The 25,914-nt window shown below is 47.7% G+C and overlaps 38 non-coding genes across 38 annotated transcripts; all 38 read left to right on the top strand.

Moving 5' to 3' along the window:
• Positions 1–475: 475 nt before the first annotated feature.
• On the top strand, positions 476–594 carry LOC130811648 (5S ribosomal RNA). The gene has a single exon (XR_009041278.1). It is a non-coding gene; the product is annotated as a 5S ribosomal RNA (ribosomal RNA).
• A 561-nt stretch (positions 595–1,155) lies between these two features.
• Positions 1,156–1,274, top strand: LOC130811646 (5S ribosomal RNA). Its single transcript, XR_009041277.1, has one exon. It is a non-coding gene; the product is annotated as a 5S ribosomal RNA (ribosomal RNA).
• A 559-nt stretch (positions 1,275–1,833) lies between these two features.
• LOC130811645 (5S ribosomal RNA) lies at positions 1,834–1,952 on the top strand. Its single transcript, XR_009041276.1, has one exon. It is a non-coding gene; the product is annotated as a 5S ribosomal RNA (ribosomal RNA).
• A 561-nt stretch (positions 1,953–2,513) lies between these two features.
• On the top strand, positions 2,514–2,632 carry LOC130811644 (5S ribosomal RNA). The gene has a single exon (XR_009041275.1). It is a non-coding gene; the product is annotated as a 5S ribosomal RNA (ribosomal RNA).
• Positions 2,633–3,193: 561 nt separating this feature from the next.
• LOC130811642 (5S ribosomal RNA) lies at positions 3,194–3,312 on the top strand. Its single transcript, XR_009041273.1, has one exon. It is a non-coding gene; the product is annotated as a 5S ribosomal RNA (ribosomal RNA).
• A 562-nt stretch (positions 3,313–3,874) lies between these two features.
• LOC130811641 (5S ribosomal RNA) lies at positions 3,875–3,993 on the top strand. The gene has a single exon (XR_009041272.1). It is a non-coding gene; the product is annotated as a 5S ribosomal RNA (ribosomal RNA).
• A 561-nt stretch (positions 3,994–4,554) lies between these two features.
• On the top strand, positions 4,555–4,673 carry LOC130811640 (5S ribosomal RNA). Its single transcript, XR_009041271.1, has one exon. It is a non-coding gene; the product is annotated as a 5S ribosomal RNA (ribosomal RNA).
• A 561-nt stretch (positions 4,674–5,234) lies between these two features.
• LOC130811639 (5S ribosomal RNA) lies at positions 5,235–5,353 on the top strand. Its single transcript, XR_009041270.1, has one exon. It is a non-coding gene; the product is annotated as a 5S ribosomal RNA (ribosomal RNA).
• Positions 5,354–5,914: 561 nt separating this feature from the next.
• Positions 5,915–6,033, top strand: LOC130811638 (5S ribosomal RNA). The gene has a single exon (XR_009041269.1). It is a non-coding gene; the product is annotated as a 5S ribosomal RNA (ribosomal RNA).
• A 561-nt stretch (positions 6,034–6,594) lies between these two features.
• On the top strand, positions 6,595–6,713 carry LOC130811637 (5S ribosomal RNA). The gene has a single exon (XR_009041268.1). It is a non-coding gene; the product is annotated as a 5S ribosomal RNA (ribosomal RNA).
• A 562-nt stretch (positions 6,714–7,275) lies between these two features.
• Positions 7,276–7,394, top strand: LOC130811636 (5S ribosomal RNA). Its single transcript, XR_009041267.1, has one exon. It is a non-coding gene; the product is annotated as a 5S ribosomal RNA (ribosomal RNA).
• A 561-nt stretch (positions 7,395–7,955) lies between these two features.
• LOC130811635 (5S ribosomal RNA) lies at positions 7,956–8,074 on the top strand. The gene has a single exon (XR_009041266.1). It is a non-coding gene; the product is annotated as a 5S ribosomal RNA (ribosomal RNA).
• A 562-nt stretch (positions 8,075–8,636) lies between these two features.
• LOC130811634 (5S ribosomal RNA) lies at positions 8,637–8,755 on the top strand. The gene has a single exon (XR_009041265.1). It is a non-coding gene; the product is annotated as a 5S ribosomal RNA (ribosomal RNA).
• Positions 8,756–9,316: 561 nt separating this feature from the next.
• LOC130811633 (5S ribosomal RNA) lies at positions 9,317–9,435 on the top strand. The gene has a single exon (XR_009041264.1). It is a non-coding gene; the product is annotated as a 5S ribosomal RNA (ribosomal RNA).
• A 561-nt stretch (positions 9,436–9,996) lies between these two features.
• Positions 9,997–10,115, top strand: LOC130811631 (5S ribosomal RNA). Its single transcript, XR_009041262.1, has one exon. It is a non-coding gene; the product is annotated as a 5S ribosomal RNA (ribosomal RNA).
• A 561-nt stretch (positions 10,116–10,676) lies between these two features.
• Positions 10,677–10,795, top strand: LOC130811630 (5S ribosomal RNA). Its single transcript, XR_009041261.1, has one exon. It is a non-coding gene; the product is annotated as a 5S ribosomal RNA (ribosomal RNA).
• Positions 10,796–11,357: 562 nt separating this feature from the next.
• On the top strand, positions 11,358–11,476 carry LOC130811629 (5S ribosomal RNA). Its single transcript, XR_009041260.1, has one exon. It is a non-coding gene; the product is annotated as a 5S ribosomal RNA (ribosomal RNA).
• A 562-nt stretch (positions 11,477–12,038) lies between these two features.
• On the top strand, positions 12,039–12,157 carry LOC130811628 (5S ribosomal RNA). The gene has a single exon (XR_009041259.1). It is a non-coding gene; the product is annotated as a 5S ribosomal RNA (ribosomal RNA).
• A 562-nt stretch (positions 12,158–12,719) lies between these two features.
• Positions 12,720–12,838, top strand: LOC130811627 (5S ribosomal RNA). The gene has a single exon (XR_009041258.1). It is a non-coding gene; the product is annotated as a 5S ribosomal RNA (ribosomal RNA).
• A 562-nt stretch (positions 12,839–13,400) lies between these two features.
• On the top strand, positions 13,401–13,519 carry LOC130811625 (5S ribosomal RNA). The gene has a single exon (XR_009041256.1). It is a non-coding gene; the product is annotated as a 5S ribosomal RNA (ribosomal RNA).
• Positions 13,520–14,082: 563 nt separating this feature from the next.
• LOC130811722 (5S ribosomal RNA) lies at positions 14,083–14,201 on the top strand. The gene has a single exon (XR_009041348.1). It is a non-coding gene; the product is annotated as a 5S ribosomal RNA (ribosomal RNA).
• A 562-nt stretch (positions 14,202–14,763) lies between these two features.
• LOC130811624 (5S ribosomal RNA) lies at positions 14,764–14,882 on the top strand. The gene has a single exon (XR_009041255.1). It is a non-coding gene; the product is annotated as a 5S ribosomal RNA (ribosomal RNA).
• Positions 14,883–15,444: 562 nt separating this feature from the next.
• On the top strand, positions 15,445–15,563 carry LOC130811623 (5S ribosomal RNA). Its single transcript, XR_009041254.1, has one exon. It is a non-coding gene; the product is annotated as a 5S ribosomal RNA (ribosomal RNA).
• A 562-nt stretch (positions 15,564–16,125) lies between these two features.
• Positions 16,126–16,244, top strand: LOC130811719 (5S ribosomal RNA). Its single transcript, XR_009041347.1, has one exon. It is a non-coding gene; the product is annotated as a 5S ribosomal RNA (ribosomal RNA).
• Positions 16,245–16,806: 562 nt separating this feature from the next.
• LOC130811905 (5S ribosomal RNA) lies at positions 16,807–16,921 on the top strand. Its single transcript, XR_009041521.1, has one exon. It is a non-coding gene; the product is annotated as a 5S ribosomal RNA (ribosomal RNA).
• Positions 16,922–17,482: 561 nt separating this feature from the next.
• On the top strand, positions 17,483–17,601 carry LOC130811622 (5S ribosomal RNA). Its single transcript, XR_009041253.1, has one exon. It is a non-coding gene; the product is annotated as a 5S ribosomal RNA (ribosomal RNA).
• A 561-nt stretch (positions 17,602–18,162) lies between these two features.
• LOC130811620 (5S ribosomal RNA) lies at positions 18,163–18,281 on the top strand. Its single transcript, XR_009041252.1, has one exon. It is a non-coding gene; the product is annotated as a 5S ribosomal RNA (ribosomal RNA).
• Positions 18,282–18,843: 562 nt separating this feature from the next.
• Positions 18,844–18,962, top strand: LOC130811618 (5S ribosomal RNA). The gene has a single exon (XR_009041250.1). It is a non-coding gene; the product is annotated as a 5S ribosomal RNA (ribosomal RNA).
• Positions 18,963–19,524: 562 nt separating this feature from the next.
• On the top strand, positions 19,525–19,643 carry LOC130811617 (5S ribosomal RNA). The gene has a single exon (XR_009041249.1). It is a non-coding gene; the product is annotated as a 5S ribosomal RNA (ribosomal RNA).
• Positions 19,644–20,204: 561 nt separating this feature from the next.
• On the top strand, positions 20,205–20,323 carry LOC130811616 (5S ribosomal RNA). Its single transcript, XR_009041248.1, has one exon. It is a non-coding gene; the product is annotated as a 5S ribosomal RNA (ribosomal RNA).
• Positions 20,324–20,885: 562 nt separating this feature from the next.
• LOC130811615 (5S ribosomal RNA) lies at positions 20,886–21,004 on the top strand. The gene has a single exon (XR_009041247.1). It is a non-coding gene; the product is annotated as a 5S ribosomal RNA (ribosomal RNA).
• A 562-nt stretch (positions 21,005–21,566) lies between these two features.
• LOC130811614 (5S ribosomal RNA) lies at positions 21,567–21,685 on the top strand. Its single transcript, XR_009041246.1, has one exon. It is a non-coding gene; the product is annotated as a 5S ribosomal RNA (ribosomal RNA).
• Positions 21,686–22,247: 562 nt separating this feature from the next.
• On the top strand, positions 22,248–22,366 carry LOC130811613 (5S ribosomal RNA). Its single transcript, XR_009041245.1, has one exon. It is a non-coding gene; the product is annotated as a 5S ribosomal RNA (ribosomal RNA).
• Positions 22,367–22,927: 561 nt separating this feature from the next.
• Positions 22,928–23,046, top strand: LOC130811612 (5S ribosomal RNA). The gene has a single exon (XR_009041244.1). It is a non-coding gene; the product is annotated as a 5S ribosomal RNA (ribosomal RNA).
• A 562-nt stretch (positions 23,047–23,608) lies between these two features.
• Positions 23,609–23,727, top strand: LOC130811611 (5S ribosomal RNA). Its single transcript, XR_009041243.1, has one exon. It is a non-coding gene; the product is annotated as a 5S ribosomal RNA (ribosomal RNA).
• Positions 23,728–24,288: 561 nt separating this feature from the next.
• Positions 24,289–24,407, top strand: LOC130811610 (5S ribosomal RNA). The gene has a single exon (XR_009041242.1). It is a non-coding gene; the product is annotated as a 5S ribosomal RNA (ribosomal RNA).
• A 562-nt stretch (positions 24,408–24,969) lies between these two features.
• Positions 24,970–25,088, top strand: LOC130811609 (5S ribosomal RNA). Its single transcript, XR_009041241.1, has one exon. It is a non-coding gene; the product is annotated as a 5S ribosomal RNA (ribosomal RNA).
• A 562-nt stretch (positions 25,089–25,650) lies between these two features.
• Positions 25,651–25,769, top strand: LOC130811607 (5S ribosomal RNA). The gene has a single exon (XR_009041239.1). It is a non-coding gene; the product is annotated as a 5S ribosomal RNA (ribosomal RNA).
• Positions 25,770–25,914: the final 145 nt, after the last annotated feature.

Genomic DNA, 25,914 nt, shown 5'->3' with positions numbered 1-25,914 from the left:
TGGTAATATAATCCTTGGAAGTAATTTTATTTATAAAAATATAACTCGCAACCGGGCCCCGGCCTCGAATTCACGGGCACTCGAAAGGTAGGACCCGTTGAGGCGGGTCGATGCGCATGCGAACGAATTGTTCGAAAGAGGCGTGCATCGGTGCGTTCGCGTAAGCGGAAATTGCACCGGATCCCGTCGGAACTCCCCGCGGAAGCGTGCCCGGCGTGGATGGCCTCTTGATTTCCAAGTGTTGCGCGGATTTCTTAAATATTTCGTCGTTTTTTTGTTGCGAGTTCACCTGGCTTTTACAGCCGGCGGACTCTTTTGTGAATCGGACAATACCGGGAGGGTGAAAAACAGTATTTGGGAAGAAGAAGGCTCGAAATAAGGGGTCTCGGTTGCGAATTTACGAGCTTCGGAATGCTCTGGTTTTTTACTTTTGGGCGGCAACGCGCATGTAATCAAATTGTTACGGTGATTGAACGGGTGCGATCATACCAGCACTAATGCACCGGATCCCATCAGAACTCCGCAGTTAAGCGTGCTTGGGCGAGAGTAGTACTAGGATGGGTGACCTCCTGGGAAGTCCTCGTGTTGCACCCCTTTTTCCGTTCTTTTTTTTTTTTTTTAATTTTTTTTTTTTTTTTTTTGTTTCCGCTGCACTTGAGCAAGAGCCATTTCAGTGATTATGGTAATATAATCCTTGGAAGTAATTTTATTTATAAAAATATAACTCGCAACCGGGCCCCGGCCTCGAATTCACGGGCACTCGAAAGGTAGGACCCGTTGAGGCGGGTCGATGCGCATGCGAACGAATTGTTCGAAAGAGGCGTGCATCGGTGCGTTCGCGTAAGCGGAAATTGCACCGGATCCCGTCGGAACTCCCCGCGGAAGCGTGCCCGGCGTGGATGGCCTCTTGATTTCCAAGTGTTGCGCGGATTTCTTAAATATTTCGTCGTTTTTTTGTTGCGAGTTCACCTGGCTTTTACAGCCGGCGGACTCTTTTGTGAATCGGACAATACCGGGAGGGTGAAAAACAGTATTTGGGAAGAAGAAGGCTCGAAATAAGGGGTCTCGGTTGCGAATTTACGAGCTTCGGAATGCTCTGGTTTTTTACTTTTGGGCGGCAACGCGCATGTAATCAAATTGTTACGGTGATTGAACGGGTGCGATCATACCAGCACTAATGCACCGGATCCCATCAGAACTCCGCAGTTAAGCGTGCTTGGGCGAGAGTAGTACTAGGATGGGTGACCTCCTGGGAAGTCCTCGTGTTGCACCCCTTTTTCCGTTCTTTTTTTTTTTTTTAATTTTTTTTTTTTTTTTTTGTTTCCGCTGCACTTGAGCAAGAGCCATTTCAGTGATTATGGTAATATAATCCTTGGAAGTAATTTTATTTATAAAAATATAACTCGCAACCGGGCCCCGGCCTCGAATTCACGGGCACTCGAAAGGTAGGACCCGTTGAGGCGGGTCGATGCGCATGCGAACGAATTGTTCGAAAGAGGCGTGCATCGGTGCGTTCGCGTAAGCGGAAATTGCACCGGATCCCGTCGGAACTCCCCGCGGAAGCGTGCCCGGCGTGGATGGCCTCTTGATTTCCAAGTGTTGCGCGGATTTCTTAAATATTTCGTCGTTTTTTTGTTGCGAGTTCACCTGGCTTTTACAGCCGGCGGACTCTTTTGTGAATCGGACAATACCGGGAGGGTGAAAAACAGTATTTGGGAAGAAGAAGGCTCGAAATAAGGGGTCTCGGTTGCGAATTTACGAGCTTCGGAATGCTCTGGTTTTTTACTTTTGGGCGGCAACGCGCATGTAATCAAATTGTTACGGTGATTGAACGGGTGCGATCATACCAGCACTAATGCACCGGATCCCATCAGAACTCCGCAGTTAAGCGTGCTTGGGCGAGAGTAGTACTAGGATGGGTGACCTCCTGGGAAGTCCTCGTGTTGCACCCCTTTTTCCGTTCTTTTTTTTTTTTTTTAATTTTTTTTTTTTTTTTTTTGTTTCCGCTGCACTTGAGCAAGAGCCATTTCAGTGATTATGGTAATATAATCCTTGGAAGTAATTTTATTTATAAAAATATAACTCGCAACCGGGCCCCGGCCTCGAATTCACGGGCACTCGAAAGGTAGGACCCGTTGAGGCGGGTCGATGCGCATGCGAACGAATTGTTCGAAAGAGGCGTGCATCGGTGCGTTCGCGTAAGCGGAAATTGCACCGGATCCCGTCGGAACTCCCCGCGGAAGCGTGCCCGGCGTGGATGGCCTCTTGATTTCCAAGTGTTGCGCGGATTTCTTAAATATTTCGTCGTTTTTTTGTTGCGAGTTCACCTGGCTTTTACAGCCGGCGGACTCTTTTGTGAATCGGACAATACCGGGAGGGTGAAAAACAGTATTTGGGAAGAAGAAGGCTCGAAATAAGGGGTCTCGGTTGCGAATTTACGAGCTTCGGAATGCTCTGGTTTTTTACTTTTGGGCGGCAACGCGCATGTAATCAAATTGTTACGGTGATTGAACGGGTGCGATCATACCAGCACTAATGCACCGGATCCCATCAGAACTCCGCAGTTAAGCGTGCTTGGGCGAGAGTAGTACTAGGATGGGTGACCTCCTGGGAAGTCCTCGTGTTGCACCCCTTTTTCCGTTCTTTTTTTTTTTTTTTAATTTTTTTTTTTTTTTTTTTGTTTCCGCTGCACTTGAGCAAGAGCCATTTCAGTGATTATGGTAATATAATCCTTGGAAGTAATTTTATTTATAAAAATATAACTCGCAACCGGGCCCCGGCCTCGAATTCACGGGCACTCGAAAGGTAGGACCCGTTGAGGCGGGTCGATGCGCATGCGAACGAATTGTTCGAAAGAGGCGTGCATCGGTGCGTTCGCGTAAGCGGAAATTGCACCGGATCCCGTCGGAACTCCCCGCGGAAGCGTGCCCGGCGTGGATGGCCTCTTGATTTCCAAGTGTTGCGCGGATTTCTTAAATATTTCGTCGTTTTTTTGTTGCGAGTTCACCTGGCTTTTACAGCCGGCGGACTCTTTTGTGAATCGGACAATACCGGGAGGGTGAAAAACAGTATTTGGGAAGAAGAAGGCTCGAAATAAGGGGTCTCGGTTGCGAATTTACGAGCTTCGGAATGCTCTGGTTTTTTACTTTTGGGCGGCAACGCGCATGTAATCAAATTGTTACGGTGATTGAACGGGTGCGATCATACCAGCACTAATGCACCGGATCCCATCAGAACTCCGCAGTTAAGCGTGCTTGGGCGAGAGTAGTACTAGGATGGGTGACCTCCTGGGAAGTCCTCGTGTTGCACCCCTTTTTCCGTTCTTTTTTTTTTTTTTTAATTTTTTTTTTTTTTTTTTTTGTTTCCGCTGCACTTGAGCAAGAGCCATTTCAGTGATTATGGTAATATAATCCTTGGAAGTAATTTTATTTATAAAAATATAACTCGCAACCGGGCCCCGGCCTCGAATTCACGGGCACTCGAAAGGTAGGACCCGTTGAGGCGGGTCGATGCGCATGCGAACGAATTGTTCGAAAGAGGCGTGCATCGGTGCGTTCGCGTAAGCGGAAATTGCACCGGATCCCGTCGGAACTCCCCGCGGAAGCGTGCCCGGCGTGGATGGCCTCTTGATTTCCAAGTGTTGCGCGGATTTCTTAAATATTTCGTCGTTTTTTTGTTGCGAGTTCACCTGGCTTTTACAGCCGGCGGACTCTTTTGTGAATCGGACAATACCGGGAGGGTGAAAAACAGTATTTGGGAAGAAGAAGGCTCGAAATAAGGGGTCTCGGTTGCGAATTTACGAGCTTCGGAATGCTCTGGTTTTTTACTTTTGGGCGGCAACGCGCATGTAATCAAATTGTTACGGTGATTGAACGGGTGCGATCATACCAGCACTAATGCACCGGATCCCATCAGAACTCCGCAGTTAAGCGTGCTTGGGCGAGAGTAGTACTAGGATGGGTGACCTCCTGGGAAGTCCTCGTGTTGCACCCCTTTTTCCGTTCTTTTTTTTTTTTTTTAATTTTTTTTTTTTTTTTTTTGTTTCCGCTGCACTTGAGCAAGAGCCATTTCAGTGATTATGGTAATATAATCCTTGGAAGTAATTTTATTTATAAAAATATAACTCGCAACCGGGCCCCGGCCTCGAATTCACGGGCACTCGAAAGGTAGGACCCGTTGAGGCGGGTCGATGCGCATGCGAACGAATTGTTCGAAAGAGGCGTGCATCGGTGCGTTCGCGTAAGCGGAAATTGCACCGGATCCCGTCGGAACTCCCCGCGGAAGCGTGCCCGGCGTGGATGGCCTCTTGATTTCCAAGTGTTGCGCGGATTTCTTAAATATTTCGTCGTTTTTTTGTTGCGAGTTCACCTGGCTTTTACAGCCGGCGGACTCTTTTGTGAATCGGACAATACCGGGAGGGTGAAAAACAGTATTTGGGAAGAAGAAGGCTCGAAATAAGGGGTCTCGGTTGCGAATTTACGAGCTTCGGAATGCTCTGGTTTTTTACTTTTGGGCGGCAACGCGCATGTAATCAAATTGTTACGGTGATTGAACGGGTGCGATCATACCAGCACTAATGCACCGGATCCCATCAGAACTCCGCAGTTAAGCGTGCTTGGGCGAGAGTAGTACTAGGATGGGTGACCTCCTGGGAAGTCCTCGTGTTGCACCCCTTTTTCCGTTCTTTTTTTTTTTTTTTAATTTTTTTTTTTTTTTTTTTGTTTCCGCTGCACTTGAGCAAGAGCCATTTCAGTGATTATGGTAATATAATCCTTGGAAGTAATTTTATTTATAAAAATATAACTCGCAACCGGGCCCCGGCCTCGAATTCACGGGCACTCGAAAGGTAGGACCCGTTGAGGCGGGTCGATGCGCATGCGAACGAATTGTTCGAAAGAGGCGTGCATCGGTGCGTTCGCGTAAGCGGAAATTGCACCGGATCCCGTCGGAACTCCCCGCGGAAGCGTGCCCGGCGTGGATGGCCTCTTGATTTCCAAGTGTTGCGCGGATTTCTTAAATATTTCGTCGTTTTTTTGTTGCGAGTTCACCTGGCTTTTACAGCCGGCGGACTCTTTTGTGAATCGGACAATACCGGGAGGGTGAAAAACAGTATTTGGGAAGAAGAAGGCTCGAAATAAGGGGTCTCGGTTGCGAATTTACGAGCTTCGGAATGCTCTGGTTTTTTACTTTTGGGCGGCAACGCGCATGTAATCAAATTGTTACGGTGATTGAACGGGTGCGATCATACCAGCACTAATGCACCGGATCCCATCAGAACTCCGCAGTTAAGCGTGCTTGGGCGAGAGTAGTACTAGGATGGGTGACCTCCTGGGAAGTCCTCGTGTTGCACCCCTTTTTCCGTTCTTTTTTTTTTTTTTTAATTTTTTTTTTTTTTTTTTTGTTTCCGCTGCACTTGAGCAAGAGCCATTTCAGTGATTATGGTAATATAATCCTTGGAAGTAATTTTATTTATAAAAATATAACTCGCAACCGGGCCCCGGCCTCGAATTCACGGGCACTCGAAAGGTAGGACCCGTTGAGGCGGGTCGATGCGCATGCGAACGAATTGTTCGAAAGAGGCGTGCATCGGTGCGTTCGCGTAAGCGGAAATTGCACCGGATCCCGTCGGAACTCCCCGCGGAAGCGTGCCCGGCGTGGATGGCCTCTTGATTTCCAAGTGTTGCGCGGATTTCTTAAATATTTCGTCGTTTTTTTGTTGCGAGTTCACCTGGCTTTTACAGCCGGCGGACTCTTTTGTGAATCGGACAATACCGGGAGGGTGAAAAACAGTATTTGGGAAGAAGAAGGCTCGAAATAAGGGGTCTCGGTTGCGAATTTACGAGCTTCGGAATGCTCTGGTTTTTTACTTTTGGGCGGCAACGCGCATGTAATCAAATTGTTACGGTGATTGAACGGGTGCGATCATACCAGCACTAATGCACCGGATCCCATCAGAACTCCGCAGTTAAGCGTGCTTGGGCGAGAGTAGTACTAGGATGGGTGACCTCCTGGGAAGTCCTCGTGTTGCACCCCTTTTTCCGTTCTTTTTTTTTTTTTTTAATTTTTTTTTTTTTTTTTTTGTTTCCGCTGCACTTGAGCAAGAGCCATTTCAGTGATTATGGTAATATAATCCTTGGAAGTAATTTTATTTATAAAAATATAACTCGCAACCGGGCCCCGGCCTCGAATTCACGGGCACTCGAAAGGTAGGACCCGTTGAGGCGGGTCGATGCGCATGCGAACGAATTGTTCGAAAGAGGCGTGCATCGGTGCGTTCGCGTAAGCGGAAATTGCACCGGATCCCGTCGGAACTCCCCGCGGAAGCGTGCCCGGCGTGGATGGCCTCTTGATTTCCAAGTGTTGCGCGGATTTCTTAAATATTTCGTCGTTTTTTTGTTGCGAGTTCACCTGGCTTTTACAGCCGGCGGACTCTTTTGTGAATCGGACAATACCGGGAGGGTGAAAAACAGTATTTGGGAAGAAGAAGGCTCGAAATAAGGGGTCTCGGTTGCGAATTTACGAGCTTCGGAATGCTCTGGTTTTTTACTTTTGGGCGGCAACGCGCATGTAATCAAATTGTTACGGTGATTGAACGGGTGCGATCATACCAGCACTAATGCACCGGATCCCATCAGAACTCCGCAGTTAAGCGTGCTTGGGCGAGAGTAGTACTAGGATGGGTGACCTCCTGGGAAGTCCTCGTGTTGCACCCCTTTTTCCGTTCTTTTTTTTTTTTTTTAATTTTTTTTTTTTTTTTTTTTGTTTCCGCTGCACTTGAGCAAGAGCCATTTCAGTGATTATGGTAATATAATCCTTGGAAGTAATTTTATTTATAAAAATATAACTCGCAACCGGGCCCCGGCCTCGAATTCACGGGCACTCGAAAGGTAGGACCCGTTGAGGCGGGTCGATGCGCATGCGAACGAATTGTTCGAAAGAGGCGTGCATCGGTGCGTTCGCGTAAGCGGAAATTGCACCGGATCCCGTCGGAACTCCCCGCGGAAGCGTGCCCGGCGTGGATGGCCTCTTGATTTCCAAGTGTTGCGCGGATTTCTTAAATATTTCGTCGTTTTTTTGTTGCGAGTTCACCTGGCTTTTACAGCCGGCGGACTCTTTTGTGAATCGGACAATACCGGGAGGGTGAAAAACAGTATTTGGGAAGAAGAAGGCTCGAAATAAGGGGTCTCGGTTGCGAATTTACGAGCTTCGGAATGCTCTGGTTTTTTACTTTTGGGCGGCAACGCGCATGTAATCAAATTGTTACGGTGATTGAACGGGTGCGATCATACCAGCACTAATGCACCGGATCCCATCAGAACTCCGCAGTTAAGCGTGCTTGGGCGAGAGTAGTACTAGGATGGGTGACCTCCTGGGAAGTCCTCGTGTTGCACCCCTTTTTCCGTTCTTTTTTTTTTTTTTTAATTTTTTTTTTTTTTTTTTTGTTTCCGCTGCACTTGAGCAAGAGCCATTTCAGTGATTATGGTAATATAATCCTTGGAAGTAATTTTATTTATAAAAATATAACTCGCAACCGGGCCCCGGCCTCGAATTCACGGGCACTCGAAAGGTAGGACCCGTTGAGGCGGGTCGATGCGCATGCGAACGAATTGTTCGAAAGAGGCGTGCATCGGTGCGTTCGCGTAAGCGGAAATTGCACCGGATCCCGTCGGAACTCCCCGCGGAAGCGTGCCCGGCGTGGATGGCCTCTTGATTTCCAAGTGTTGCGCGGATTTCTTAAATATTTCGTCGTTTTTTTGTTGCGAGTTCACCTGGCTTTTACAGCCGGCGGACTCTTTTGTGAATCGGACAATACCGGGAGGGTGAAAAACAGTATTTGGGAAGAAGAAGGCTCGAAATAAGGGGTCTCGGTTGCGAATTTACGAGCTTCGGAATGCTCTGGTTTTTTACTTTTGGGCGGCAACGCGCATGTAATCAAATTGTTACGGTGATTGAACGGGTGCGATCATACCAGCACTAATGCACCGGATCCCATCAGAACTCCGCAGTTAAGCGTGCTTGGGCGAGAGTAGTACTAGGATGGGTGACCTCCTGGGAAGTCCTCGTGTTGCACCCCTTTTTCCGTTCTTTTTTTTTTTTTTTAATTTTTTTTTTTTTTTTTTTGTTTCCGCTGCACTTGAGCAAGAGCCATTTCAGTGATTATGGTAATATAATCCTTGGAAGTAATTTTATTTATAAAAATATAACTCGCAACCGGGCCCCGGCCTCGAATTCACGGGCACTCGAAAGGTAGGACCCGTTGAGGCGGGTCGATGCGCATCGCGAACGAATTGTTCGAAAGAGGCGTGCATCGGTGCGTTCGCGTAAGCGGAAATTGCACCGGATCCCGTCGGAACTCCCCGCGGAAGCGTGCCCGGCGTGGATGGCCTCTTGATTTCCAAGTGTTGCGCGGATTTCTTAAATATTTCGTCGTTTTTTTGTTGCGAGTTCACCTGGCTTTTACAGCCGGCGGACTCTTTTGTGAATCGGACAATACCGGGAGGGTGAAAAACAGTATTTGGGAAGAAGAAGGCTCGAAATAAGGGGTCTCGGTTGCGAATTTACGAGCTTCGGAATGCTCTGGTTTTTTACTTTTGGGCGGCAACGCGCATGTAATCAAATTGTTACGGTGATTGAACGGGTGCGATCATACCAGCACTAATGCACCGGATCCCATCAGAACTCCGCAGTTAAGCGTGCTTGGGCGAGAGTAGTACTAGGATGGGTGACCTCCTGGGAAGTCCTCGTGTTGCACCCCTTTTTCCGTTCTTTTTTTTTTTTTTTAATTTTTTTTTTTTTTTTTTTGTTTCCGCTGCACTTGAGCAAGAGCCATTTCAGTGATTATGGTAATATAATCCTTGGAAGTAATTTTATTTATAAAAATATAACTCGCAACCGGGCCCCGGCCTCGAATTCACGGGCACTCGAAAGGTAGGACCCGTTGAGGCGGGTCGATGCGCATGCGAACGAATTGTTCGAAAGAGGCGTGCATCGGTGCGTTCGCGTAAGCGGAAATTGCACCGGATCCCGTCGGAACTCCCCGCGGAAGCGTGCCCGGCGTGGATGGCCTCTTGATTTCCAAGTGTTGCGCGGATTTCTTAAATATTTCGTCGTTTTTTTGTTGCGAGTTCACCTGGCTTTTACAGCCGGCGGACTCTTTTGTGAATCGGACAATACCGGGAGGGTGAAAAACAGTATTTGGGAAGAAGAAGGCTCGAAATAAGGGGTCTCGGTTGCGAATTTACGAGCTTCGGAATGCTCTGGTTTTTTACTTTTGGGCGGCAACGCGCATGTAATCAAATTGTTACGGTGATTGAACGGGTGCGATCATACCAGCACTAATGCACCGGATCCCATCAGAACTCCGCAGTTAAGCGTGCTTGGGCGAGAGTAGTACTAGGATGGGTGACCTCCTGGGAAGTCCTCGTGTTGCACCCCTTTTTCCGTTCTTTTTTTTTTTTTTTAATTTTTTTTTTTTTTTTTTTGTTTCCGCTGCACTTGAGCAAGAGCCATTTCAGTGATTATGGTAATATAATCCTTGGAAGTAATTTTATTTATAAAAATATAACTCGCAACCGGGCCCCGGCCTCGAATTCACGGGCACTCGAAAGGTAGGACCCGTTGAGGCGGGTCGATGCGCATGCGAACGAATTGTTCGAAAGAGGCGTGCATCGGTGCGTTCGCGTAAGCGGAAATTGCACCGGATCCCGTCGGAACTCCCCGCGGAAGCGTGCCCGGCGTGGATGGCCTCTTGATTTCCAAGTGTTGCGCGGATTTCTTAAATATTTCGTCGTTTTTTTGTTGCGAGTTCACCTGGCTTTTACAGCCGGCGGACTCTTTTGTGAATCGGACAATACCGGGAGGGTGAAAAACAGTATTTGGGAAGAAGAAGGCTCGAAATAAGGGGTCTCGGTTGCGAATTTACGAGCTTCGGAATGCTCTGGTTTTTTACTTTTGGGCGGCAACGCGCATGTAATCAAATTGTTACGGTGATTGAACGGGTGCGATCATACCAGCACTAATGCACCGGATCCCATCAGAACTCCGCAGTTAAGCGTGCTTGGGCGAGAGTAGTACTAGGATGGGTGACCTCCTGGGAAGTCCTCGTGTTGCACCCCTTTTTCCGTTCTTTTTTTTTTTTTTTAATTTTTTTTTTTTTTTTTTTGTTTCCGCTGCACTTGAGCAAGAGCCATTTCAGTGATTATGGTAATATAATCCTTGGAAGTAATTTTATTTATAAAAATATAACTCGCAACCGGGCCCCGGCCTCGAATTCACGGGCACTCGAAAGGTAGGACCCGTTGAGGCGGGTCGATGCGCATGCGAACGAATTGTTCGAAAGAGGCGTGCATCGGTGCGTTCGCGTAAGCGGAAATTGCACCGGATCCCGTCGGAACTCCCCGCGGAAGCGTGCCCGGCGTGGATGGCCTCTTGATTTCCAAGTGTTGCGCGGATTTCTTAAATATTTCGTCGTTTTTTTGTTGCGAGTTCACCTGGCTTTTACAGCCGGCGGACTCTTTTGTGAATCGGACAATACCGGGAGGGTGAAAAACAGTATTTGGGAAGAAGAAGGCTCGAAATAAGGGGTCTCGGTTGCGAATTTACGAGCTTCGGAATGCTCTGGTTTTTTACTTTTGGGCGGCAACGCGCATGTAATCAAATTGTTACGGTGATTGAACGGGTGCGATCATACCAGCACTAATGCACCGGATCCCATCAGAACTCCGCAGTTAAGCGTGCTTGGGCGAGAGTAGTACTAGGATGGGTGACCTCCTGGGAAGTCCTCGTGTTGCACCCCTTTTTCCGTTCTTTTTTTTTTTTTTTAATTTTTTTTTTTTTTTTTTTTGTTTCCGCTGCACTTGAGCAAGAGCCATTTCAGTGATTATGGTAATATAATCCTTGGAAGTAATTTTATTTATAAAAATATAACTCGCAACCGGGCCCCGGCCTCGAATTCACGGGCACTCGAAAGGTAGGACCCGTTGAGGCGGGTCGATGCGCATGCGAACGAATTGTTCGAAAGAGGCGTGCATCGGTGCGTTCGCGTAAGCGGAAATTGCACCGGATCCCGTCGGAACTCCCCGCGGAAGCGTGCCCGGCGTGGATGGCCTCTTGATTTCCAAGTGTTGCGCGGATTTCTTAAATATTTCGTCGTTTTTTTGTTGCGAGTTCACCTGGCTTTTACAGCCGGCGGACTCTTTTGTGAATCGGACAATACCGGGAGGGTGAAAAACAGTATTTGGGAAGAAGAAGGCTCGAAATAAGGGGTCTCGGTTGCGAATTTACGAGCTTCGGAATGCTCTGGTTTTTTACTTTTGGGCGGCAACGCGCATGTAATCAAATTGTTACGGTGATTGAACGGGTGCGATCATACCAGCACTAATGCACCGGATCCCATCAGAACTCCGCAGTTAAGCGTGCTTGGGCGAGAGTAGTACTAGGATGGGTGACCTCCTGGGAAGTCCTCGTGTTGCACCCCTTTTTCCGTTCTTTTTTTTTTTTTTTTAATTTTTTTTTTTTTTTTTTTGTTTCCGCTGCACTTGAGCAAGAGCCATTTCAGTGATTATGGTAATATAATCCTTGGAAGTAATTTTATTTATAAAAATATAACTCGCAACCGGGCCCCGGCCTCGAATTCACGGGCACTCGAAAGGTAGGACCCGTTGAGGCGGGTCGATGCGCATGCGAACGAATTGTTCGAAAGAGGCGTGCATCGGTGCGTTCGCGTAAGCGGAAATTGCACCGGATCCCGTCGGAACTCCCCGCGGAAGCGTGCCCGGCGTGGATGGCCTCTTGATTTCCAAGTGTTGCGCGGATTTCTTAAATATTTCGTCGTTTTTTTGTTGCGAGTTCACCTGGCTTTTACAGCCGGCGGACTCTTTTGTGAATCGGACAATACCGGGAGGGTGAAAAACAGTATTTGGGAAGAAGAAGGCTCGAAATAAGGGGTCTCGGTTGCGAATTTACGAGCTTCGGAATGCTCTGGTTTTTTACTTTTGGGCGGCAACGCGCATGTAATCAAATTGTTACGGTGATTGAACGGGTGCGATCATACCAGCACTAATGCACCGGATCCCATCAGAACTCCGCAGTTAAGCGTGCTTGGGCGAGAGTAGTACTAGGATGGGTGACCTCCTGGGAAGTCCTCGTGTTGCACCCCTTTTTCCGTTCTTTTTTTTTTTTTTTAATTTTTTTTTTTTTTTTTTTTGTTTCCGCTGCACTTGAGCAAGAGCCATTTCAGTGATTATGGTAATATAATCCTTGGAAGTAATTTTATTTATAAAAATATAACTCGCAACCGGGCCCCGGCCTCGAATTCACGGGCACTCGAAAGGTAGGACCCGTTGAGGCGGGTCGATGCGCATGCGAACGAATTGTTCGAAAGAGGCGTGCATCGGTGCGTTCGCGTAAGCGGAAATTGCACCGGATCCCGTCGGAACTCCCCGCGGAAGCGTGCCCGGCGTGGATGGCCTCTTGATTTCCAAGTGTTGCGCGGATTTCTTAAATATTTCGTCGTTTTTTTGTTGCGAGTTCACCTGGCTTTTACAGCCGGCGGACTCTTTTGTGAATCGGACAATACCGGGAGGGTGAAAAACAGTATTTGGGAAGAAGAAGGCTCGAAATAAGGGGTCTCGGTTGCGAATTTACGAGCTTCGGAATGCTCTGGTTTTTTACTTTTGGGCGGCAACGCGCATGTAATCAAATTGTTACGGTGATTGAACGGGTGCGATCATACCAGCACTAATGCACCGGATCCCATCAGAACTCCGCAGTTAAGCGTGCTTGGGCGAGAGTAGTACTAGGATGGGTGACCTCCTGGGAAGTCCTCGTGTTGCACCCCTTTTTCCGTTCTTTTTTTTTTTTTTTAATTTTTTTTTTTTTTTTTTTTGTTTCCGCTGCACTTGAGCAAGAGCCATTTCAGTGATTATGGTAATATAATCCTTGGAAGTAATTTTATTTATAAAAATATAACTCGCAACCGGGCCCCGGCCTCGAATTCACGGGCACTCGAAAGGTAGGACCCGTTGAGGCGGGTCGATGCGCATGCGAACGAATTGTTCGAAAGAGGCGTGCATCGGTGCGTTCGCGTAAGCGGAAATTGCACCGGATCCCGTCGGAACTCCCCGCGGAAGCGTGCCCGGCGTGGATGGCCTCTTGATTTCCAAGTGTTGCGCGGATTTCTTAAATATTTCGTCGTTTTTTTGTTGCGAGTTCACCTGGCTTTTACAGCCGGCGGACTCTTTTGTGAATCGGACAATACCGGGAGGGTGAAAAACAGTATTTGGGAAGAAGAAGGCTCGAAATAAGGGGTCTCGGTTGCGAATTTACGAGCTTCGGAATGCTCTGGTTTTTTACTTTTGGGCGGCAACGCGCATGTAATCAAATTGTTACGGTGATTGAACGGGTGCGATCATACCAGCACTAATGCACCGGATCCCATCAGAACTCCGCAGTTAAGCGTGCTTGGGCGAGAGTAGTACTAGGATGGGTGACCTCCTGGGAAGTCCTCGTGTTGCACCCCTTTTTCCGTTCTTTTTTTTTTTTTTTTAATTTTTTTTTTTTTTTTTTTTGTTTCCGCTGCACTTGAGCAAGAGCCATTTCAGTGATTATGGTAATATAATCCTTGGAAGTAATTTTATTTATAAAAATATAACTCGCAACCGGGCCCCGGCCTCGAATTCACGGGCACTCGAAAGGTAGGACCCGTTGAGGCGGGTCGATGCGCATGCGAACGAATTGTTCGAAAGAGGCGTGCATCGGTGCGTTCGCGTAAGCGGAAATTGCACCGGATCCCGTCGGAACTCCCCGCGGAAGCGTGCCCGGCGTGGATGGCCTCTTGATTTCCAAGTGTTGCGCGGATTTCTTAAATATTTCGTCGTTTTTTTGTTGCGAGTTCACCTGGCTTTTACAGCCGGCGGACTCTTTTGTGAATCGGACAATACCGGGAGGGTGAAAAACAGTATTTGGGAAGAAGAAGGCTCGAAATAAGGGGTCTCGGTTGCGAATTTACGAGCTTCGGAATGCTCTGGTTTTTTACTTTTGGGCGGCAACGCGCATGTAATCAAATTGTTACGGTGATTGAACGGGTGCGATCATACCAGCACTAATGCACCGGATCCCATCAGAACTCCGCAGTTAAGCGTGCTCGGGCGAGAGTAGTACTAGGATGGGTGACCTCCTGGGAAGTCCTCGTGTTGCACCCCTTTTTCCGTTCTTTTTTTTTTTTTTTAATTTTTTTTTTTTTTTTTTTTGTTTCCGCTGCACTTGAGCAAGAGCCATTTCAGTGATTATGGTAATATAATCCTTGGAAGTAATTTTATTTATAAAAATATAACTCGCAACCGGGCCCCGGCCTCGAATTCACGGGCACTCGAAAGGTAGGACCCGTTGAGGCGGGTCGATGCGCATGCGAACGAATTGTTCGAAAGAGGCGTGCATCGGTGCGTTCGCGTAAGCGGAAATTGCACCGGATCCCGTCGGAACTCCCCGCGGAAGCGTGCCCGGCGTGGATGGCCTCTTGATTTCCAAGTGTTGCGCGGATTTCTTAAATATTTCGTCGTTTTTTTGTTGCGAGTTCACCTGGCTTTTACAGCCGGCGGACTCTTTTGTGAATCGGACAATACCGGGAGGGTGAAAAACAGTATTTGGGAAGAAGAAGGCTCGAAATAAGGGGTCTCGGTTGCGAATTTACGAGCTTCGGAATGCTCTGGTTTTTTACTTTTGGGCGGCAACGCGCATGTAATCAAATTGTTACGGTGATTGAACGGGTGCGATCATACCAGCACTAATGCACCGGATCCCATCAGAACTCCGCAGTTAAGCGTGCTTGGGCGAGAGTAGTACTAGGATGGGTGACCTCCTGGGAAGTCCTCGTGTTGCACCCCTTTTTCCGTTCTTTTTTTTTTTTTTTAATTTTTTTTTTTTTTTTTTTTGTTTCCGCTGCACTTGAGCAAGAGCCATTTCAGTGATTATGGTAATATAATCCTTGGAAGTAATTTTATTTATAAAAATATAACTCGCAACCGGGCCCCGGCCTCGAATTCACGGGCACTCGAAAGGTAGGACCCGTTGAGGCGGGTCGATGCGCATGCGAACGAATTGTTCGAAAGAGGCGTGCATCGGTGCGTTCGCGTAAGCGGAAATTGCACCGGATCCCGTCGGAACTCCCCGCGGAAGCGTGCCCGGCGTGGATGGCCTCTTGATTTCCAAGTGTTGCGCGGATTTCTTAAATATTTCGTCGTTTTTTTGTTGCGAGTTCACCTGGCTTTTACAGCCGGCGGACTCTTTTGTGAATCGGACAATACCGGGAGGGTGAAAAACAGTATTTGGGAAGAAGAAGGCTCGAAATAAGGGGTCTCGGTTGCGAATTTACGAGCTTCGGAATGCTCTGGTTTTTTACTTTTGGGCGGCAACGCGCATGTAATCAAATTGTTACGGTGATTGAACGGGTGCGATCATACCAGCACTAATGCACCGGATCCCATCAGAACTCCGCAGTTAAGCGTGCTTGGGCGAGAGTAGTACTAGGATGGGTGACCTCCTGGGAAGTCCTCGTGTTGCACCCCTTTTTCCGTTCTTTTTTTTTTTTTTTAATTTTTTTTTTTTTTTTTTTTGTTTCCGCTGCACTTGAGCAAGAGCCATTTCAGTGATTATGGTAATATAATCCTTGGAAGTAATTTTATTTATAAAAATATAACTCGCAACCGGGCCCCGGCCTCGAATTCACGGGCACTCGAAAGGTAGGACCCGTTGAGGCGGGTCGATGCGCATGCGAACGAATTGTTCGAAAGAGGCGTGCATCGGTGCGTTCGCGTAAGCGGAAATTGCACCGGATCCCGTCGGAACTCCCCGCGGAAGCGTGCCCGGCGTGGATGGCCTCTTGATTTCCAAGTGTTGCGCGGATTTCTTAAATATTTCGTCGTTTTTTTGTTGCGAGTTCACCTGGCTTTTACAGCCGGCGGACTCTTTTGTGAATCGGACAATACCGGGAGGGTGAAAAACAGTATTTGGGAAGAAGAAGGCTCGAAATAAGGGGTCTCGGTTGCGAATTTACGAGCTTCGGAATGCTCTGGTTTTTTACTTTTGGGCGGCAACGCGCATGTAATCAAATTGTTACGGTGATTGAACGGGTGCGATCATACCAGCACTAATGCACCGGATCCCATCAGAACTCCGCAGTTAAGCGTGCTCGGGCGAGAGTAGTACTAGGATGGGTGACCTCCTGGGAAGTCCTCGTGTTGCACCCCTTTTTCCGTTCTTTTTTTTTTTTTTTAATTTTTTTTTTTTTTTTTTTTGTTTCCGCTGCACTTGAGCAAGAGCCATTTCAGTGATTATGGTAATATAATCCTTGGAAGTAATTTTATTTATAAAAATATAACTCGCAACCGGGCCCCGGCCTCGAATTCACGGGCACTCGAAAGGTAGGACCCGTTGAGGCGGGTCGATGCGCATGCGAACGAATTGTTCGAAAGAGGCGTGCATCGGTGCGTTCGCGTAAGCGGAAATTGCACCGGATCCCGTCGGAACTCCCCGCGGAAGCGTGCCCGGCGTGGATGGCCTCTTGATTTCCAAGTGTTGCGCGGATTTCTTAAATATTTCGTCGTTTTTTTGTTGCGAGTTCACCTGGCTTTTACAGCCGGCGGACTCTTTTGTGAATCGGACAATACCGGGAGGGTGAAAAACAGTATTTGGGAAGAAGAAGGCTCGAAATAAGGGGTCTCGGTTGCGAATTTACGAGCTTCGGAATGCTCTGGTTTTTTACTTTTGGGCGGCAACGCGCATGTAATCAAATTGTTACGGTGATTGAACGGGTGCGATCATACCAGCACTAATGCACCGGATCCCATCAGAACTCGTTAAGCGTGCTTGGGCGAGAGTAGTACTAGGATGGGTGACCTCCTGGGAAGTCCTCGTGTTGCACCCCTTTTTCCGTTCTTTTTTTTTTTTTTTAATTTTTTTTTTTTTTTTTTTGTTTCCGCTGCACTTGAGCAAGAGCCATTTCAGTGATTATGGTAATATAATCCTTGGAAGTAATTTTATTTATAAAAATATAACTCGCAACCGGGCCCCGGCCTCGAATTCACGGGCACTCGAAAGGTAGGACCCGTTGAGGCGGGTCGATGCGCATGCGAACGAATTGTTCGAAAGAGGCGTGCATCGGTGCGTTCGCGTAAGCGGAAATTGCACCGGATCCCGTCGGAACTCCCCGCGGAAGCGTGCCCGGCGTGGATGGCCTCTTGATTTCCAAGTGTTGCGCGGATTTCTTAAATATTTCGTCGTTTTTTTGTTGCGAGTTCACCTGGCTTTTACAGCCGGCGGACTCTTTTGTGAATCGGACAATACCGGGAGGGTGAAAAACAGTATTTGGGAAGAAGAAGGCTCGAAATAAGGGGTCTCGGTTGCGAATTTACGAGCTTCGGAATGCTCTGGTTTTTTACTTTTGGGCGGCAACGCGCATGTAATCAAATTGTTACGGTGATTGAACGGGTGCGATCATACCAGCACTAATGCACCGGATCCCATCAGAACTCCGCAGTTAAGCGTGCTTGGGCGAGAGTAGTACTAGGATGGGTGACCTCCTGGGAAGTCCTCGTGTTGCACCCCTTTTTCCGTTCTTTTTTTTTTTTTTTAATTTTTTTTTTTTTTTTTTTGTTTCCGCTGCACTTGAGCAAGAGCCATTTCAGTGATTATGGTAATATAATCCTTGGAAGTAATTTTATTTATAAAAATATAACTCGCAACCGGGCCCCGGCCTCGAATTCACGGGCACTCGAAAGGTAGGACCCGTTGAGGCGGGTCGATGCGCATGCGAACGAATTGTTCGAAAGAGGCGTGCATCGGTGCGTTCGCGTAAGCGGAAATTGCACCGGATCCCGTCGGAACTCCCCGCGGAAGCGTGCCCGGCGTGGATGGCCTCTTGATTTCCAAGTGTTGCGCGGATTTCTTAAATATTTCGTCGTTTTTTTGTTGCGAGTTCACCTGGCTTTTACAGCCGGCGGACTCTTTTGTGAATCGGACAATACCGGGAGGGTGAAAAACAGTATTTGGGAAGAAGAAGGCTCGAAATAAGGGGTCTCGGTTGCGAATTTACGAGCTTCGGAATGCTCTGGTTTTTTACTTTTGGGCGGCAACGCGCATGTAATCAAATTGTTACGGTGATTGAACGGGTGCGATCATACCAGCACTAATGCACCGGATCCCATCAGAACTCCGCAGTTAAGCGTGCTTGGGCGAGAGTAGTACTAGGATGGGTGACCTCCTGGGAAGTCCTCGTGTTGCACCCCTTTTTCCGTTCTTTTTTTTTTTTTTTAATTTTTTTTTTTTTTTTTTTTGTTTCCGCTGCACTTGAGCAAGAGCCATTTCAGTGATTATGGTAATATAATCCTTGGAAGTAATTTTATTTATAAAAATATAACTCGCAACCGGGCCCCGGCCTCGAATTCACGGGCACTCGAAAGGTAGGACCCGTTGAGGCGGGTCGATGCGCATGCGAACGAATTGTTCGAAAGAGGCGTGCATCGGTGCGTTCGCGTAAGCGGAAATTGCACCGGATCCCGTCGGAACTCCCCGCGGAAGCGTGCCCGGCGTGGATGGCCTCTTGATTTCCAAGTGTTGCGCGGATTTCTTAAATATTTCGTCGTTTTTTTGTTGCGAGTTCACCTGGCTTTTACAGCCGGCGGACTCTTTTGTGAATCGGACAATACCGGGAGGGTGAAAAACAGTATTTGGGAAGAAGAAGGCTCGAAATAAGGGGTCTCGGTTGCGAATTTACGAGCTTCGGAATGCTCTGGTTTTTTACTTTTGGGCGGCAACGCGCATGTAATCAAATTGTTACGGTGATTGAACGGGTGCGATCATACCAGCACTAATGCACCGGATCCCATCAGAACTCCGCAGTTAAGCGTGCTTGGGCGAGAGTAGTACTAGGATGGGTGACCTCCTGGGAAGTCCTCGTGTTGCACCCCTTTTTCCGTTCTTTTTTTTTTTTTTTAATTTTTTTTTTTTTTTTTTTTGTTTCCGCTGCACTTGAGCAAGAGCCATTTCAGTGATTATGGTAATATAATCCTTGGAAGTAATTTTATTTATAAAAATATAACTCGCAACCGGGCCCCGGCCTCGAATTCACGGGCACTCGAAAGGTAGGACCCGTTGAGGCGGGTCGATGCGCATGCGAACGAATTGTTCGAAAGAGGCGTGCATCGGTGCGTTCGCGTAAGCGGAAATTGCACCGGATCCCGTCGGAACTCCCCGCGGAAGCGTGCCCGGCGTGGATGGCCTCTTGATTTCCAAGTGTTGCGCGGATTTCTTAAATATTTCGTCGTTTTTTTGTTGCGAGTTCACCTGGCTTTTACAGCCGGCGGACTCTTTTGTGAATCGGACAATACCGGGAGGGTGAAAAACAGTATTTGGGAAGAAGAAGGCTCGAAATAAGGGGTCTCGGTTGCGAATTTACGAGCTTCGGAATGCTCTGGTTTTTTACTTTTGGGCGGCAACGCGCATGTAATCAAATTGTTACGGTGATTGAACGGGTGCGATCATACCAGCACTAATGCACCGGATCCCATCAGAACTCCGCAGTTAAGCGTGCTTGGGCGAGAGTAGTACTAGGATGGGTGACCTCCTGGGAAGTCCTCGTGTTGCACCCCTTTTTCCGTTCTTTTTTTTTTTTTTTAATTTTTTTTTTTTTTTTTTTGTTTCCGCTGCACTTGAGCAAGAGCCATTTCAGTGATTATGGTAATATAATCCTTGGAAGTAATTTTATTTATAAAAATATAACTCGCAACCGGGCCCCGGCCTCGAATTCACGGGCACTCGAAAGGTAGGACCCGTTGAGGCGGGTCGATGCGCATGCGAACGAATTGTTCGAAAGAGGCGTGCATCGGTGCGTTCGCGTAAGCGGAAATTGCACCGGATCCCGTCGGAACTCCCCGCGGAAGCGTGCCCGGCGTGGATGGCCTCTTGATTTCCAAGTGTTGCGCGGATTTCTTAAATATTTCGTCGTTTTTTTGTTGCGAGTTCACCTGGCTTTTACAGCCGGCGGACTCTTTTGTGAATCGGACAATACCGGGAGGGTGAAAAACAGTATTTGGGAAGAAGAAGGCTCGAAATAAGGGGTCTCGGTTGCGAATTTACGAGCTTCGGAATGCTCTGGTTTTTTACTTTTGGGCGGCAACGCGCATGTAATCAAATTGTTACGGTGATTGAACGGGTGCGATCATACCAGCACTAATGCACCGGATCCCATCAGAACTCCGCAGTTAAGCGTGCTTGGGCGAGAGTAGTACTAGGATGGGTGACCTCCTGGGAAGTCCTCGTGTTGCACCCCTTTTTCCGTTCTTTTTTTTTTTTTTTAATTTTTTTTTTTTTTTTTTTTGTTTCCGCTGCACTTGAGCAAGAGCCATTTCAGTGATTATGGTAATATAATCCTTGGAAGTAATTTTATTTATAAAAATATAACTCGCAACCGGGCCCCGGCCTCGAATTCACGGGCACTCGAAAGGTAGGACCCGTTGAGGCGGGTCGATGCGCATGCGAACGAATTGTTCGAAAGAGGCGTGCATCGGTGCGTTCGCGTAAGCGGAAATTGCACCGGATCCCGTCGGAACTCCCCGCGGAAGCGTGCCCGGCGTGGATGGCCTCTTGATTTCCAAGTGTTGCGCGGATTTCTTAAATATTTCGTCGTTTTTTTGTTGCGAGTTCACCTGGCTTTTACAGCCGGCGGACTCTTTTGTGAATCGGACAATACCGGGAGGGTGAAAAACAGTATTTGGGAAGAAGAAGGCTCGAAATAAGGGGTCTCGGTTGCGAATTTACGAGCTTCGGAATGCTCTGGTTTTTTACTTTTGGGCGGCAACGCGCATGTAATCAAATTGTTACGGTGATTGAACGGGTGCGATCATACCAGCACTAATGCACCGGATCCCATCAGAACTCCGCAGTTAAGCGTGCTTGGGCGAGAGTAGTACTAGGATGGGTGACCTCCTGGGAAGTCCTCGTGTTGCACCCCTTTTTCCGTTCTTTTTTTTTTTTTTTAATTTTTTTTTTTTTTTTTTTTGTTTCCGCTGCACTTGAGCAAGAGCCATTTCAGTGATTATGGTAATATAATCCTTGGAAGTAATTTTATTTATAAAAATATAACTCGCAACCGGGCCCCGGCCTCGAATTCACGGGCACTCGAAAGGTAGGACCCGTTGAGGCGGGTCGATGCGCATGCGAACGAATTGTTCGAAAGAGGCGTGCATCGGTGCGTTCGCGTAAGCGGAAATTGCACCGGATCCCGTCGGAACTCCCCGCGGAAGCGTGCCCGGCGTGGATGGCCTCTTGATTTCCAAGTGTTGCGCGGATTTCTTAAATATTTCGTCGTTTTTTTGTTGCGAGTTCACCTGGCTTTTACAGCCGGCGGACTCTTTTGTGAATCGGACAATACCGGGAGGGTGAAAAACAGTATTTGGGAAGAAGAAGGCTCGAAATAAGGGGTCTCGGTTGCGAATTTACGAGCTTCGGAATGCTCTGGTTTTTTACTTTTGGGCGGCAACGCGCATGTAATCAAATTGTTACGGTGATTGAACGGGTGCGATCATACCAGCACTAATGCACCGGATCCCATCAGAACTCCGCAGTTAAGCGTGCTTGGGCGAGAGTAGTACTAGGATGGGTGACCTCCTGGGAAGTCCTCGTGTTGCACCCCTTTTTCCGTTCTTTTTTTTTTTTTTTAATTTTTTTTTTTTTTTTTTTTGTTTCCGCTGCACTTGAGCAAGAGCCATTTCAGTGATTATGGTAATATAATCCTTGGAAGTAATTTTATTTATAAAAATATAACTCGCAACCGGGCCCCGGCCTCGAATTCACGGGCACTCGAAAGGTAGGACCCGTTGAGGCGGGTCGATGCGCATGCGAACGAATTGTTCGAAAGAGGCGTGCATCGGTGCGTTCGCGTAAGCGGAAATTGCACCGGATCCCGTCGGAACTCCCCGCGGAAGCGTGCCCGGCGTGGATGGCCTCTTGATTTCCAAGTGTTGCGCGGATTTCTTAAATATTTCGTCGTTTTTTTGTTGCGAGTTCACCTGGCTTTTACAGCCGGCGGACTCTTTTGTGAATCGGACAATACCGGGAGGGTGAAAAACAGTATTTGGGAAGAAGAAGGCTCGAAATAAGGGGTCTCGGTTGCGAATTTACGAGCTTCGGAATGCTCTGGTTTTTTACTTTTGGGCGGCAACGCGCATGTAATCAAATTGTTACGGTGATTGAACGGGTGCGATCATACCAGCACTAATGCACCGGATCCCATCAGAACTCCGCAGTTAAGCGTGCTTGGGCGAGAGTAGTACTAGGATGGGTGACCTCCTGGGAAGTCCTCGTGTTGCACCCCTTTTTCCGTTCTTTTTTTTTTTTTTTAATTTTTTTTTTTTTTTTTTTGTTTCCGCTGCACTTGAGCAAGAGCCATTTCAGTGATTATGGTAATATAATCCTTGGAAGTAATTTTATTTATAAAAATATAACTCGCAACCGGGCCCCGGCCTCGAATTCACGGGCACTCGAAAGGTAGGACCCGTTGAGGCGGGTCGATGCGCATGCGAACGAATTGTTCGAAAGAGGCGTGCATCGGTGCGTTCGCGTAAGCGGAAATTGCACCGGATCCCGTCGGAACTCCCCGCGGAAGCGTGCCCGGCGTGGATGGCCTCTTGATTTCCAAGTGTTGCGCGGATTTCTTAAATATTTCGTCGTTTTTTTGTTGCGAGTTCACCTGGCTTTTACAGCCGGCGGACTCTTTTGTGAATCGGACAATACCGGGAGGGTGAAAAACAGTATTTGGGAAGAAGAAGGCTCGAAATAAGGGGTCTCGGTTGCGAATTTACGAGCTTCGGAATGCTCTGGTTTTTTACTTTTGGGCGGCAACGCGCATGTAATCAAATTGTTACGGTGATTGAACGGGTGCGATCATACCAGCACTAATGCACCGGATCCCATCAGAACTCCGCAGTTAAGCGTGCTTGGGCGAGAGTAGTACTAGGATGGGTGACCTCCTGGGAAGTCCTCGTGTTGCACCCCTTTTTCCGTTCTTTTTTTTTTTTTTTAATTTTTTTTTTTTTTTTTTTTGTTTCCGCTGCACTTGAGCAAGAGCCATTTCAGTGATTATGGTAATATAATCCTTGGAAGTAATTTTATTTATAAAAATATAACTCGCAACCGGGCCCCGGCCTCGAATTCACGGGCACTCGAAAGGTAGGACCCGTTGAGGCGGGTCGATGCGCATGCGAACGAATTGTTCGAAAGAGGCGTGCATCGGTGCGTTCGCGTAAGCGGAAATTGCACCGGATCCCGTCGGAACTCCCCGCGGAAGCGTGCCCGGCGTGGATGGCCTCTTGATTTCCAAGTGTTGCGCGGATTTCTTAAATATTTCGTCGTTTTTTTGTTGCGAGTTCACCTGGCTTTTACAGCCGGCGGACTCTTTTGTGAATCGGACAATACCGGGAGGGTGAAAAACAGTATTTGGGAAGAAGAAGGCTCGAAATAAGGGGTCTCGGTTGCGAATTTACGAGCTTCGGAATGCTCTGGTTTTTTACTTTTGGGCGGCAACGCGCATGTAATCAAATTGTTACGGTGATTGAACGGGTGCGATCATACCAGCACTAATGCACCGGATCCCATCAGAACTCCGCAGTTAAGCGTGCTTGGGCGAGAGTAGTACTAGGATGGGTGACCTCCTGGGAAGTCCTCGTGTTGCACCCCTTTTTCCGTTCTTTTTTTTTTTTTTTAATTTTTTTTTTTTTTTTTTTGTTTCCGCTGCACTTGAGCAAGAGCCATTTCAGTGATTATGGTAATATAATCCTTGGAAGTAATTTTATTTATAAAAATATAACTCGCAACCGGGCCCCGGCCTCGAATTCACGGGCACTCGAAAGGTAGGACCCGTTGAGGCGGGTCGATGCGCATGCGAACGAATTGTTCGAAAGAGGCGTGCATCGGTGCGTTCGCGTAAGCGGAAATTGCACCGGATCCCGTCGGAACTCCCCGCGGAAGCGTGCCCGGCGTGGATGGCCTCTTGATTTCCAAGTGTTGCGCGGATTTCTTAAATATTTCGTCGTTTTTTTGTTGCGAGTTCACCTGGCTTTTACAGCCGGCGGACTCTTTTGTGAATCGGACAATACCGGGAGGGTGAAAAACAGTATTTGGGAAGAAGAAGGCTCGAAATAAGGGGTCTCGGTTGCGAATTTACGAGCTTCGGAATGCTCTGGTTTTTTACTTTTGGGCGGCAACGCGCATGTAATCAAATTGTTACGGTGATTGAACGGGTGCGATCATACCAGCACTAATGCACCGGATCCCATCAGAACTCCGCAGTTAAGCGTGCTTGGGCGAGAGTAGTACTAGGATGGGTGACCTCCTGGGAAGTCCTCGTGTTGCACCCCTTTTTCCGTTCTTTTTTTTTTTTTTTAATTTTTTTTTTTTTTTTTTTTGTTTCCGCTGCACTTGAGCAAGAGCCATTTCAGTGATTATGGTAATATAATCCTTGGAAGTAATTTTATTTATAAAAATATAACTCGCAACCGGGCCCCGGCCTCGAATTCACGGGCACTCGAAAGGTAGGACCCGTTGAGGCGGGTCGATGCGCATGCGAACGAATTGTTCGAAAGAGGCGTGCATCGGTGCGTTCGCGTAAGCGGAAATTGCACCGGATCCCGTCGGAACTCCCCGCGGAAGCGTGCCCGGCGTGGATGGCCTCTTGATTTCCAAGTGTTGCGCGGATTTCTTAAATATTTCGTCGTTTTTTTGTTGCGAGTTCACCTGGCTTTTACAGCCGGCGGACTCTTTTGTGAATCGGACAATACCGGGAGGGTGAAAAACAGTATTTGGGAAGAAGAAGGCTCGAAATAAGGGGTCTCGGTTGCGAATTTACGAGCTTCGGAATGCTCTGGTTTTTTACTTTTGGGCGGCAACGCGCATGTAATCAAATTGTTACGGTGATTGAACGGGTGCGATCATACCAGCACTAATGCACCGGATCCCATCAGAACTCCGCAGTTAAGCGTGCTTGGGCGAGAGTAGTACTAGGATGGGTGACCTCCTGGGAAGTCCTCGTGTTGCACCCCTTTTTCCGTTCTTTTTTTTTTTTTTTAATTTTTTTTTTTTTTTTTTTTGTTTCCGCTGCACTTGAGCAAGAGCCATTTCAGTGATTATGGTAATATAATCCTTGGAAGTAATTTTATTTATAAAAATATAACTCGCAACCGGGCCCCGGCCTCGAATTCACGGGCACTCGAAAGGTAGGACCCGTTGAGGCGGGTCGATGCGCATGCGAACGAATTGTTCGAAAGAGGCGTGCATCGGTGCGTTCGCGTAAGCGGAAATTGCACCGGATCCCGTCGGAACTCCCCGCGGAAGCGTGCCCGGCGTGGATGGCCTCTTGATTTCCAAGTGTTGCGCGGATTTCTTAAATATTTCGTCGTTTTTTTGTTGCGAGTTCACCTGGCTTTTACAGCCGGCGGACTCTTTTGTGAATCGGACAATACCGGGAGGGTGAAAAACAGTATTTGGGAAGAAGAAGGCTCGAAATAAGGGGTCTCGGTTGCGAATTTACGAGCTTCGGAATGCTCTGGTTTTTTACTTTTGGGCGGCAACGCGCATGTAATCAAATTGTTACGGTGATTGAACGGGTGCGATCATACCAGCACTAATGCACCGGATCCCATCAGAACTCCGCAGTTAAGCGTGCTTGGGCGAGAGTAGTACTAGGATGGGTGACCTCCTGGGAAGTCCTCGTGTTGCACCCCTTTTTCCGTTCTTTTTTTTTTTTTTTAATTTTTTTTTTTTTTTTTTTTGTTTCCGCTGCACTTGAGCAAGAGCCATTTCAGTGATTATGGTAATATAATCCTTGGAAGTAATTTTATTTATAAAAATATAACTCGCAACCGGGCC

The sequence above is a fragment of the Amaranthus tricolor genome, chromosome 4 (genome assembly GCF_026212465.1).
Source record: "Amaranthus tricolor cultivar Red isolate AtriRed21 chromosome 4, ASM2621246v1, whole genome shotgun sequence".
Taxonomy (NCBI): domain Eukaryota; kingdom Viridiplantae; phylum Streptophyta; class Magnoliopsida; order Caryophyllales; family Amaranthaceae; genus Amaranthus; species Amaranthus tricolor.
The sequence above is the reverse complement of the archived record's forward strand: the minus strand, read 5'-3'. Positions and strand labels throughout refer to the sequence as shown.